The 13,411-nt window shown below is 42.4% G+C and overlaps 1 protein-coding gene across 1 annotated transcript in view; it reads right to left on the minus strand.

The window, feature by feature from the left end:
• The window catches only part of terb1 (telomere repeat binding bouquet formation protein 1), a 190,617-nt gene that overhangs the window by 84,351 nt on the left and 92,855 nt on the right, over positions 1 to 13,411 (minus strand). The gene's annotated exons all lie outside the window — the stretch shown is intronic.

Below are 13,411 nucleotides of genomic sequence, written 5' to 3' on the forward strand. Positions count from 1 at the left end.
TTTACACGTAGACTGGAAAAATCAGATGGGCGAAGGTAGCGCAGATGAGGAGTTCATAGAATGTTTTCGGGATAGTTTCTCAGAACAGCATGTTCTGCAGCCAACCAGAGAGCAGGCTATACTAGGTCTGGTACTGAGCAACGAGATAGGATTACTTGATAATCTCATAGTAAAGGCACCCCTAGGCAACAGCAATCATATGATTGAATTTTGAGGGAGAGACGAGTGCATCCAGGACTAGTATTTTAAACTTAAATAAGGGCAATTATGAGGGCATGTAAGTGGAAGTGAACTGGCAAAAGAGGTTAAGGGGTAGGTCAATAGAGGTTCAGTGGCAGACGTTTAAAGGGGTATTTCAGAATACACAGAATAGATTTATTCCAATGAGAAAGAAAAATTCCAAGGGGAGGGCCCACCATGCATGGTTAACTAAGAAAGTTAAAAATAGTATCAAACTTAAAGAAAAAGCATATAATTATGCAAAGATAGGTGGCAGGTCAGAAGATTGGAAAAAATATAAAGAACAGCAAAGAATGACAAAAAGATTAATAAGGAGGGAAAAATTAGAGTTCGAGAGAAAGCTAGCTTAGATAGTAAAAGTTTCTATAGGTATATAAATAAGAAAATAGTTAACAAAGTGAGCATGGTCCTATAGAAAATGCGACACAGGAATTGATAATGGAAAGTGCGGAGATGGCAGATGAATTAAGCGGGTATTTTGCTTCAGTCTTCACTATAGAGGACACAAGTAACATCCTGTAAATCAGGAAATGGAGGAGGGGGAGGAACTCGGGAAAGTTATAATCACCAGGGAAGTGGTATTGAGCAAATTGTTGGGGCTGCAGGCTGATAAATCCTCAGGTCCGGATGGACTTCACCCTAAGGTCTTGAAAGTGGCCAGTGAGACAGTGGGTGCATTTGTTTTAATTTTCCAAAATTCCCTAGATCCGGGGAAGGTTCCATTAGATTGGAAAATAACAAATGTAACTCCTTTATTCAATAAAGGGAAGGAGACAGAAACAGGAAACTACAGGGATAGTTAGCTTAACATCTGTCATAGGGAAATGTTAGAAGCTATTATAAAAGAGGGCACTTAGAAAAATTCAAGGCAATCAGACAGAGTCTACATGGTTATGTGAAAGGGAAATCATGTTTAACCAATTTATTGGAGTGCTTTGAAGGAGTCACATGTGCTGTGGATAAAGGGGTGGGTGTGCTATACTTAGATTTCCAGAAGGCATTTGATAAAGTGCCACATTAAAGCTTATTGTAGAAAATTAAACCCCATGGTATAAGAGGTAACATATTGGCATGGCTAGAAGATTGGCTAGCTAACAGGAAGCAGAGAGTTGGCATAAATGGGTCTTATTCTGGTTGGCAGGGTGTGATGAGGGGTGTGCCACAGGGATCAGTGCTGGGGCCTCAGCTTTTTACAGCTTATATAAATGACTTGAATGAAGGGATCGAAGGAAAGGTTGCTAAATTTGCTGACGACACAAAGATAGGTAGGAAAGTAAGTTGTGAAGAGGACAGAAGGAGACAACAAAAGAACATAGATAGGTTAAGTGAGTGGCCAAAGATCTGGCAAATGAAGTATAATGTGGGCAAATGTGACATTGTCCATTTTGGCAGGAAGAACAAAAAAGAAGCATATTACCTAAATGGTGAGAGGTTGCAGAGCTCTGAGACTCAGAGGGATCTGGGTGTCCTAGTGCATGAATCACAAAAGGCTAGTATGCAGGTACAGCAAGTAATTAGGAAAGCTAATAGAATGTTCTCATTTTTGTGAGGGGAATTGATTACAAAAGTAGGGAGTTTATGCTTCAGTTGTACAGGGCACTGGTGAGATCGCATCTGGAATATAGTGTACCGTGCTGGTCTCCTTATTTAAGGAAAGATGTAAATGCATCAGAAGCAGTTCAGAGAGGGCTTACTAGACTAATACCAGGAATAGGTAGGTTGTTTTATGAGGAAACGTTGGACAGCTTAGGCTTGTATCCACTGGAGTTTAGAAGAGTAAGAGGCAATTTGATTGAAACCTTTAAGATCCTGAGGGGTCTTGACAGAATGAATGTGGAGAGGGTGTTTCCTCTTGCGGGAGAATCTTGAACTAGGGGTCACTATTTAAAAATAAGGGGTTGCTCATTTAACACAGAGATGAGCAGAAATCTTTTCTCTCAGAGGGTCATAAGTCTTTGGAGCTCTCTTCCTCAAAAGGCAGTGGAAGCAGACTCTTTGAATATTTTTAAGGCAGAGCTAGATAGATTATTGATTAACAAAGGGGTGTAAGGTTATTGGGGTTGGCAGGAATGTGGTTGAGGTTACAATCAGATCAGCAAGGATCTTATTGAATGGCACAGCAAGCTCAAGGAGCCAAGTGGCCTACTGCTGTTCCTAATTCGTATGTTCATATGTAGGACAAAGGGTGTGTTAATGGTAGTGTTAAAGACTAAATAAGGAAAGAATTGATAATGGAACATTTTGCTCACTTTATTTAGCTAGTTTAGAGAGAAGGTAAGATAGTAGAATGTGTTAATAGCAGAACAAGGGTCAGTGCTCTTGACATTCTGCTATCTTACCTTTATGACAGTAAATGATGGGTGAGTAGTGTAACACCCTCAGGTGTCAAGCTTTAGACAGAAGCAAAATGCTGTGGATACTGGAAATCTGAAATAAAACAAAAAATGCTGGAAAAACTCAGCAGGTCAGGCAGCATCTGTGAGGAGAAATAAAGTTAACGTTTCAGGTCGAGTGACCTTTGAGCAGAATTGAAGAAAGATAGAAATGTAGAAGTTTTAAGCCAGTGGAGGGGGAAGGAAGAACAGAAGGCAAGCTCCCTGACAGGGTGAAGGGCAGGGGTGGGGGTGGGTTAATTAACAAAAGGTTTCATGATGTAACAGCCAAAGTGAGTGGCAAAGGATATAGTAAAGAAACAAAGGTTGTGCCCAGTTGAGGTGTGAGTGGTTACATAAAAAACATCTGAATACAACATGAAGGGATAAAGAAAGAAACAAGGCAGGACCAACCCAGAAAAACAAAAAAAAAAGGAGTTTTGCTGGTATGAATCCTTCTCTTGATCCTCAGCAGACATGGCAGGTGGCAAGGCTGGGAGCAGGGAACTGCAGCTGAAGGCGAATGAATTCTGCCCATTGTTAGTTCAATGAGGAATTGCCATTTGTGGGTGACACATCAGGGTAGCAAATGCTTATGGAGCCATATCCTAGGATCAGTAAGCACCTTCAGGAGAGGATCGGGTAAAAAGAGGCAGGTGAAGGAACTGAAAAAAACATAGGGGATCTATGAAATAAGCTGCAATGCTGCAGTAACCCTACATACCCAGGGATACTTATTTCCATATTTACTGAGGGCCTCTGACAGCATTAACCATCTATTATAGTATTACATTATTTGACAAACCAATCTTTTGATACTGCTGGATCTTGCTCCAATATGCCTGCAAATACATTTCTATTTGTAAGAATTCTTTAATACGACATTAAGGGGCAGAATTTTGCCCTTGGTGGGTGAGCTCGGCGGGGGCAGTCAGGAAGCTGACTGCTGCCCACAATTGGCACAGCACCACGATTTCACGCTGGCAGGCCAATTAAGTCCCGCCCAGCGAGAAACGCGAATGGCAGCGCTGAGCACAGCCTGTGCAAGGCGGGGGGAGTGCAAGTGGGCCGAGCGCAAACTATGCACATGCGTGCAAGTGAGCGCTGCACAATCTCCCTGCAGCATGGACCTGCCTCAGGGAGATGAAGAGATATTTTAAAATTTTTTTAAATAAAAATGTAATGAAACATGAGCAGGGGCATGTTATGAATGAAAAATTAGTTTTTATTTTATTTTTATTTGCTTTTGGAAACCTCATCCTGCCCGTGGGTGAGGTTTCCAAAAAAAATGCAAAGGCCATTTGGCCTTTTTGCCTGCCTGCCTACCGTTGGGTTGGACGGGCAGCGAAAAATTTACGTTAATTGATTACTTAAGGGCCTTAAATAGGCCTTTCAGCTGTTGGCAGGCGCGCTGCCGACTCTGGTGTGCACCGGCCGACCAAACTACCGCATGACTGCACGTTGTCGTCGGCACACTCGGCCAACATCAACCTGCGTCATTTCACACTCGAGCAGGTCGGGCGAGTGCCCACCCTCTGAGCAAAAATTTCTGCCCCAGGATTGATGCTTTGATACACAGCTACAATCTGCAAGACTCTCTCATTTTTTAAAAAGTTGACTATTTGAAGTCTAGTCATCTACCAAGTAATCTGCTGAAAGACAGGTTTCTGGGTCACAATCAAATGCATGACTCCTGAGCATATTAATTCTGCTTCAGTACATAATCCTGCTCTTCATAGCAAATGCATTCATTTTTAAAATAAATTACAACTGCTCGCAAAAATATTCCTTCTTTATTATTAATTATAACTCCTGTTTTATAGGGCAGAAGTAATCGCATCAAAGCACAAGATTGCTGAAACTTCACAAGCAGTAAAGAGCTTTGGCTTTGGGCTGTCGCTTCATGTAAAGCTTTACATTGGTAGAACGTCAGAAAAAATGACAGATCTGCTTTTATTGGCTAAGCTGGCTGGTTACACAAGGAAAAATAAAATACTTCTTGGCTTTTTAAAGGGGCAAAAAATCATAGTTTGTAGGAGGTTACCAGATGCTGTAAAATGCCTCAAAATGTTTCATCAGGCAAACCAACTGGATCAGACTAGACAGTAGCTTCTGTGTCTCTGTCCCATGTCTTTGTGTAGTAGCCCTTTTGTGCATTGAAGAGTATGCAATTTTCAAAATAAGCAAAATTTTACAAGCGGAAATAATTTTAAGTACATATTTGATAATATGTACTTAAATGTATTATATGTATTTGGGAACATTAGGGGGAACTTCTTCACTCAGAGAGTGGTGAGAGTGTGGAACGAGCTACCATCTGACATGGTAAATGCGGGCTCACTCTTAAGTTTTAAGAATAAATTAGATAGATACATGGATGGGAGAGGTCTGGAGGGTTATGGACTAGGTGCAGGTCAATGGGACTAGCGGAATAATATTTCGGCACAGACTAGAAGGGCCGAATGGCCTGTTTTTCTGTGCTGTAGTGTTCTATGGTTCTATAGTTCTAAAGCAAAATTTGACAAGTTTTAGAGACAATATGGAAGAACTTTTTTAAATTTACAAGATTCTGGAAATTATACCGTGATTCTGCATGGGAAGTTGCACCAAATTCCTTGGCTGTTTATTTCCAGACCTTTATTCTCTAATCTAGCTAAATAAAGTGAGCAATAAGTTCCATTATCAATTCTTTCCACTTCAGTACAGAAATCATAATGTTTTAAAAAGTTCCATCCTTTGGGAAGTTTTATAATAATTGTGATTAAACTAGTATAACTCAACTTGCCATGCAACAGCAATTAAGTGGAGAGCTTTAGTAATCTCAACAAACTGGTCTACAGTCAGTTTACAAAGAGGTCTTTTGCTGATGATTCCAGTACAGATTTCTTTCTCCATCTGACTTCAATTTACTCTATATTTTTTGCAGTTTTTTTTATGCTAGTCACCTCTGTTTCCATTATTTCTGGGGTTTTTTTTTACATTAGTACCATAGGAAAGTTACGGCACAGAAAGAGGCCATTCAGCCTGCCGTGTCTGCGCCGGCTAAAAGAGAATAAAAAAAACCTCTGCTCATTTTTAATCCCACTTTCCAGCACCCGCTCCATAACCTTGAAGGTTACAGCACTTCAGGTGCAGATCCAGTTACCTGTTAAATGAGTTGAGCAAAACAAAAACAGAAATACCTGGAAAAACTCAGCAGGTCTGGCAGCATCGGCGGAGAAGAGCAAAGTTGACGTTTCGAGTCCTCATGACCCTTCAACAGAACTGAAATGAGTTGAGCATTTCAGCCTCAACCACCAATTTAGACAGTGAGCTCCAGATGCCCACCACTCTCTGGGTGAAAAGGTTTTTCCCTCATGTCCCCTCTAATCTTTCTACCAATCACCTTAAATCTATGCCCCCTGGTAACTCAGCTAGGGGAAATTTTCCTGTCTACCCTATCTAGGCCCCTCATAATTTTGTACACCTCAATTAGGTCACTCCTCAGCCTCCTCTGTTCGAAAGAAAATAACCCTAGCCTATCCAATCTTTTCTCAGCTGCAATTTTCCAGCCCTGGCAACATTCTTGTAAATCTCTTCCGTACTCTCGCCAGAGCAATTATGTCTCTCTTGTAATGTGGTGATCAGAACTATACACAAAAATTTGGCTGTGGCCTAACTAGCATTTTATACAGTTCCATCATTATATCCCTGTTTTTGTATTCAATATCTCGTCCAATAAAGGAAACAAAGAAGAAAAAGTATGCTTATGACAGGTGTCGGGGGGACATGAGGAAGAACTTTTTTATGCAGAGGGTAGTGGGTGTCTGGAATTCGCTGCCCAAGTTGGTGATAGAGACAGAAACTCTAAACTCTTTTAAGAAGTACCTGGATCTGCACCTTAAGTGCTGCAAGCAGCAGGGCTATGGGCCGGGTGCAGGAAGGTGGGATTAGAAAGGGCACCTGGGTGTCTTCGGGCTGGCATGGACAAGATGGGCCGAATGGCCTCCTTCTGTGCTGTAACTTTTCTATGATTCTAAAATGCAATTGAGAATCAAGAGGAATACAGAAGGTTCAGATGGGAGGTGGAAAAGCATATTAGAGAAGCGAAGGTGGATTATGAGAAAAGATTGGCACCCAACATAAAGGGGAATCCCAAAGTCTTCTATAGGTATATAACTAGTAAAAGTGTGGTAAAATGAGGAGTAGGGCCAATTAGGAGGAAAGGGAATTTACACATGGACAAAGGGGCCATGGCTGAGGTATTAGATGAATACTTTGCACCCGTCTTTACCAAGGAGGTAGATGCTACCCAGGCCATGATGACAGATGAGGAAACTCATCTCAAAATTGATAAGGAGGAAGTGTTGAATAGACTGTTGGCACCGGGGCCGGATGAGATGCACCCAAGGATATTGAAGGAAGTGAGAGCAGAAATTGCAGGGTCACTGGCCATAATCTTTCAGTCTGCCCTAGACTCAGAAGAGGTGCCAGGGGACTGGAGAATTGCAAACATTACACCCTTGTTCAAAAAAGGTTGTAAGGATAAGCCCAGCAATTACAGACCAGTCAGTTTAACTTCAATGGTGGGCAAGATTCTAGAAACAATTATTTGGGATAGAATTAGTAGTCACATGGAAAAATATGGGGTTGATAAGGAAGAGCCAGCATGGATTTCTAAAGGGGAAATTGTGTTTAACTAACTCGCTGGAGTTTTTTGAAGAGGTAACAGAAAAGGTCGATGAGGGTAATGCTGTTGATGTGGTGTACATGGACTTTCAAAAGGCATTTGATACAGTGCCACACAACAGACTTGTGAGAGAAGTTATTTTCATGCAATAAAAGGGACAGCAAAAATGTGGATACAAAACTGGCTGAAAAATAGGAAGCAGAGAGTAATGGTCAATGGGTATTTTTTGGGCTGGAGGAAGGTTTGTAGTGGAGTTCCCCAGGGGTTGGTATTGGGGCCCTTACTTTTCCTTATATATGTTAATGATCTAGATCTTCCTGTACAGGGGATAATTTCAAAGTTTGTGGATAATACGAAGCTTGGGAGTATTGTAAACTGCGAAGAGGACAGTGTAAAACTTCAAAAGGACATAGACAAGTTGGTGAAGTGGGCAGATAGGTGGCAGATGAAGTTCAATATGGAGAAGTGTGAGGTGATGCATTTTGGTAGGAAGAACATGGACAGACAAATAAGGGGTGAAATTTTGAAGGGGGTGCAGGAGCAGAAAGACTTGGGTTTATATGTGCATAGATCATTGAAGGTGGCAGGACAGGAGGAGAGAGCAGTTAATAAAGCATATAGTATCCTGGGCTTTATTAGTTGGGGCATAGAGTACAAGAGCAGGGAGGTTAGATTTCAGCTGGAGTACTGTGTACAGTTCTGGGTGCCACATTATAGGCAGGATGTGAACACATTAGCAAGAGTACAGAAGAGGTTTACAAGAATGGTTCCAGGGATGAGAAACTTCAGCTATGAGGATAGATTGGAGAGGTTGGGACTGTTTTCCTTGGAGAGAAGAAGGCTAAGAGGAGATTTGAAAGAGATGTTCAAAATCATGAGGGGGCTGGACAGATAGGGAGAAGCTGTTCCCGCTCATAAAAGGATCAAGAATGAGAGGGCACAGATTTAAAGTGATTTGCAAAAGAAGCAAATGTGAAGTGAGAAAAAACTTTTTCACACAACGAGTGGTTTGGGTCTAGAATGCACTGCCTGGAAGTGTGGTGGAGGCAGGTTCAATTGAGGCATTCGAGAGGGCATTAGATGATTATTTGAATAGAAACAATGTGCAGAGGTACAGGGAAAAGTCACGACAATGGCACGAGGTCATAATGATTATTTGGAGAGCCGGTGCAGACACGATACGCCAAATGGCCTCCTTCTGTGCCGTTAAAATTATGTGATTCTGTGATATCACCTTATCCACCTGTCCTGCCACCTTCAGGGGCCTGTGGACATGTGCTCCATGGTCTCACTTCCTCAACACCTCCTTATATCCTCCTGTTTATTGAGTATTCCGTTGCTTTGTCTGCCCTCCCCAAATACATTACCTCACACTTTTCTGGATTGAATTCCATCTGCCACTTTTCCACCCACTCAACCAAATCATTGATATCTTTCTGGAGACAACAGCTATCCCCTTCACTGTCAACTTCATGGCCATTTTTTTGTGTCATCTGCAAATTTTACATTTATGCCTCACAAGTTTAGTCCAAACCATTAATATATACAACAAACAGCAAGGGACCCAACACTGAGCCCTGTGGAACACCACTGGAAACCACTTTCCATTCACAGAAACATCCATTGACCATTACCCTGTTTCCTGTCGCTGAGCTAATTCTGGATCCAACTGGCCACCTTCCCCTGTATCCCATAGGATCTCACTTTTCTGACCAGTCTGCTATGTTGAACCCTGTAAAATGCCTAAAATCTATTAAAATTAATTTAAATTATTAATTATTATCGTTATTATAAATTATTACTAAAAGTATTGCACTTTACTAAGCTATATTTCTTTCTGTTTATCTTTTAGCTTGGTCTCTCCTTTTTACTGTGATTTACAAATTCAGTTTTTAAAAATCTATTCCCTCCATTTCTCCCTCTGGTCTATCATATGAAGGTGCTGACAATCCATTTGTTTGTCTTTCTTCACAATATGGGATTTAACAGTGCTGCTGAAAGTTAAATCTCTGTTGCTTCCCAGAATCTTGTGAGCTTGGAAATTCAATATTAATGTGGTGAGCAGGATTTTCTTCATAAACAATTACTATAATGGCACCGTGCACGGGGGCAAGGAGCATCACATTGAAGTACGATGGAAGTTCACATCCATATTTCCACAAGTGGAGAGATTATATTCTCTGCCAAGGGGAAAATATGGAGCAAAGACCAGAAATTTCCTCATAGCAAAGGCAGAAACATCAGAAGAAGTTGCCTCAAAAGTTGACATTCATATGTCCAGGTATTAAACAGAGACATGACAGAATTCCAACTTCTACTATTTGACTAGAGCTAATGAATAAAAAAGGTGCAATTACATGGTTCAATGTAGTCTTTAGGCCATAAGCTAGTGAGAAAGATGTAGAGGGAGAAATTTTCAAGGATATTACAGAGAAGTACAAGAATTATAGACCAGTTATAATGGGGGACTTTAATTCTCTGAATATAGACTTGGGTAGTCATAGTGTAAAGGGCAGGGAGGGGCAAGAGTCCCTAGCGTGTGTTCAGGAAAATTTTCTACAGGAGTATGTTGCCAGTCCAAATAAAAAGGAGGCATTGCTAGACCTGGCTCTTGGGAATGAGGTGGGCCAAAGGATCAAGCGTTAGTAAGGGGGTCATTTAGGGGACACTGATCATTGTCTCATAAAGTTTAGGTTGGCCATGGAAAAGGACAAGGAACAATCCAGGGCAAGAATAATTAAATGGGGAAAATCCAAATTCATTGGGGTAAGAAATGTTCCAATTTATTCGACCCAGGTCCAAAGGTAGACAGGAAAAATAGTAACTGAACGATGGGTTGGATTTGAAGAGGAGATAGTTCTGGTGCAGTCAAGGTATATTCCCATGAAGGGGAAAGGCAGGGCAAACAAATCCAGAGCTCCCTGGATGACGAAAGAGATAGAGATTAAGGTGAAGAAGGAAATGTGTGCTTATGACAGGTGGATAATACAACCGAGTACCAGGCTGAATATAGAAGGTTCAGAGGGGAAGTGAAAAAGCAAATAAGAAAAGCAAAGAGAATATGAAAAAAGATGGGCAACTAACAGAGAAGGGAATCCTAAAGTCTTCAATAGGCATACAAGTAGTAAAAGGAGGAGCATCGCTGATCAGGGATCAAGAAGGAGATTTATGCATGGAGGCAGGGGCATAGCTGCGGTATTAATTAACAGTACTTTGCATTTGTCTTTACCAAAGAAGATGCTGCGCAGCTCATAGTGAAAGAGGAGGTAATTCAGACAATTGAAGGGTCTAAAATTGATAAGGAGCTGGTAATGGATAGGCTGTCTTTACTTAAAAGTTGATAAGGCACCAGGGGCAGGATTTTTCGCTCGGTGTGTGAGCACGTGCCTGACATGCCCGAACGTAAAATAGCGCCTGGCGCAACATTTTGGTTGGGCGCACACAAGAGTAGGCAGCACACCCGCCGACAATTAAGAGGCCTTTAAGGTCATTAATGTATTAATCAACCTGGATTTTTCACTGCTCATCCAACGTTACGGTTGGTGGGTGGACGAATCGACCAGGTGGCCTTTGGATTTTTGAGGAAACCTCAGCCAAGGGTGGGATGAGGCTTCCGATATTAATTAAAAGAAAATATTTGGACAGAAACTTTACAATCTATATGTTAAGGTGGGTGAGTCCGATGTGTGGACATTTTTTTTCTACATTTTAAAATCTTTATTTGATGGTTTTAAATTCATCAGCTCCCTAAGGCAGCTCTCTGCCTTCAGGGAGGTTTCATTGCACACTCCTCCACACCCACACTAACTTCAGCGCTTGCTCCCCTCCCGCCCCACCCCGGCAGCGCTAAGCCTTTCAGGCTGGCTGGCTGTTAATTGGCCAGCCAGCGTGAAATTGCGGTCGGGGGCTGATCGCGGGGAGCGGGCCATTTCCTGGCCACGCCTGGGCCCGCCCACCCGACTACCTCAAAATTCTACCCCAGGATAAGATGAGATGCATCCAAGGAAACTGAGGGGAGTTAGTGTAGAAATTGCAGAGGCACTGGCCTTAATTATCCAGTTTCCTTAAACTCAGGGATGGTGCCAGAGGACTGGAGACTTGCAAATATTGCACCCATGCTCAAAAGGGTGCAAAGGTAAGCCCAGCAACTAGAGGTCAGTCAGTTTAACCTTAGTGGAAGCTTCTGGAAATGATAATTCGGGACAAATTTAATAGTAGCTTAGGCAAATGGGGGTTAATTAAGGAAAGCCAGCATGGGTTTCTTGAGGGAAAATCGTGTTCAACTAATTTGTCGGAGGTCTTTGATGAGATAACAGAGAGGGTTGATGAAGCAGTCTGGGAAGAGTGTCCTGCTGTCAGCATTGCGGTGAAGCAGTCTGGGAAGAGTGCCCTGCAGTCAGCATCACGGTGAAGCAGTTTGGGAAGAGTGTCCTGCAGTCAGCATCATGGTGAAGCAGTCTGGGAAGAGTGTCCTGCAGTCAGCATCATGGTGAAGCAGTCTGGGAAGTGTCCTGCAGTCAGCATCATGGTGAAGCAGTCTGGGAAGAGTGTCCTGCAGTCAGTTCTTGTTGAAAATAACAAGGGTGACATCACGAGAGAGCGGCGGAGAGATCAGAACCAGCGCGAATGGGGGGAAGCTTCAAAAAGTGATGTCAGCACAAAGGTGAGAGCTGATTGGTGAGTAGTGGTTAAGTGTTTTTCTCCAGTTTAAAATAGATTAAGCCAAGGAAAGGTAAGAATTCTAGTTTTTATTTAAAGTACATAAATAATTTAACATTTTTTTTACTGTGTTTAACTTAAAGTAAGGGGTATTTTTTCAACTAGAGGCATGGCGGGGTAGCTCAGTCCCGTGTTATGTACCGCCTGCAACATGTGGGAAGTCCCAGATGCTCCTTGCGCTCTGACCAACCACGTGTGCAGGAAGTGCCACCAGCTGCAGCTACTTGAGCTCTGAGTTTCGGATTACTTCCGGTGCCACACTTCAGTGAGTATAGAAATAAGAGGTTAGCCCAGATGAATGCGTGGCTGGAGAGATGGTGCAGAGGGAGGGCTTTAGATTTCTGGAACATTGGGACTGTTTCTGGGGGCAGTGGGACCTGTACAAGGCGGATGGGTTGCATCTTAACTGGGATGGGACCAACATCCTTGCAGGGAGGTTTGCTAGTGCTGTTGAGGAGGGTTTAAACTAACTTGGCAGGGGGATGGGATCCTGAGAGGAGGTTCAGCAGGGGGAGAGGCACAGCCAAAATTAGAAGAGAGAGCAAGTGAGTCTGGAAGGCACAGAACTTATAGACCAGTTAAGGCACAAGGGAGTTTGGCAAGGTTGGATGGTATTTATTTTAATGCAAGGAATCTGACAAATAAGGCAGATGATTTGAGGGCACAAATTAACACATGGAAGTATGATGTTATTGCTGTCACAGAGACTTGGTTGAGAGAGGGGCAGGGTTGGCAGCTCAATATTCCAGGATATAGGGTCTGCAGGCGAGACAGGGAAGGAGATAAGAGGGGGTATTGCAATATTGATCAAGGAATCAATTACAGCAGTAAGGAGGGATGACATCTTAGATGGCTCCTCAAATGAAGCTATATGGGTAGAACTTAAAAACAAAAAAGGAGCAATCACATTGCTGGGAGTGTACCATAGGCCCCCAAACAGTCAGAGAGCAATAGAAGAGCAGATATGTCAGCAAATTTCAGAGAAGTGTAAAAATAATAGGGTAGTAATAGTGGGGGTTTTCAACATCCCCAACATTAACTGGGTTAGTCATAGTGTGATAGGTTTAGAGGGAGTGGAATTCTTAAAATGCATCCAGGAGAGCTTTTTAAGCCAGTATGTAGAAAGTCTAACAAGAAAGGGGGCGGTCCTCGACTTAATTATAGGGAATGAAGCCGGGCAAGTGGTAGAGGTATCAGTGGGGGAGTATTTTGCAGATAGTGATCATAACTCCGTTACATTCAAGGTTGCTATGGAAAAGTACAAGACTGGGCCAGGAATCAGAGTTCTAAATTAGGGGAAGGGCGATTTTAATAAGATCAGATATGATCTGGCCAGAGTGGACTGGGAGCAGTTACTTTTAGATAAATCTGTGTCAGAGCAGTGGGATTCATTCAAGAAGGAAATAGGGAG

The sequence above is a fragment of the Cetorhinus maximus genome, chromosome 6 (assembly GCF_964194155.1).
Source record: "Cetorhinus maximus chromosome 6, sCetMax3.hap1.1, whole genome shotgun sequence".
Lineage (NCBI taxonomy): Eukaryota > Metazoa > Chordata > Chondrichthyes > Lamniformes > Cetorhinidae > Cetorhinus > Cetorhinus maximus.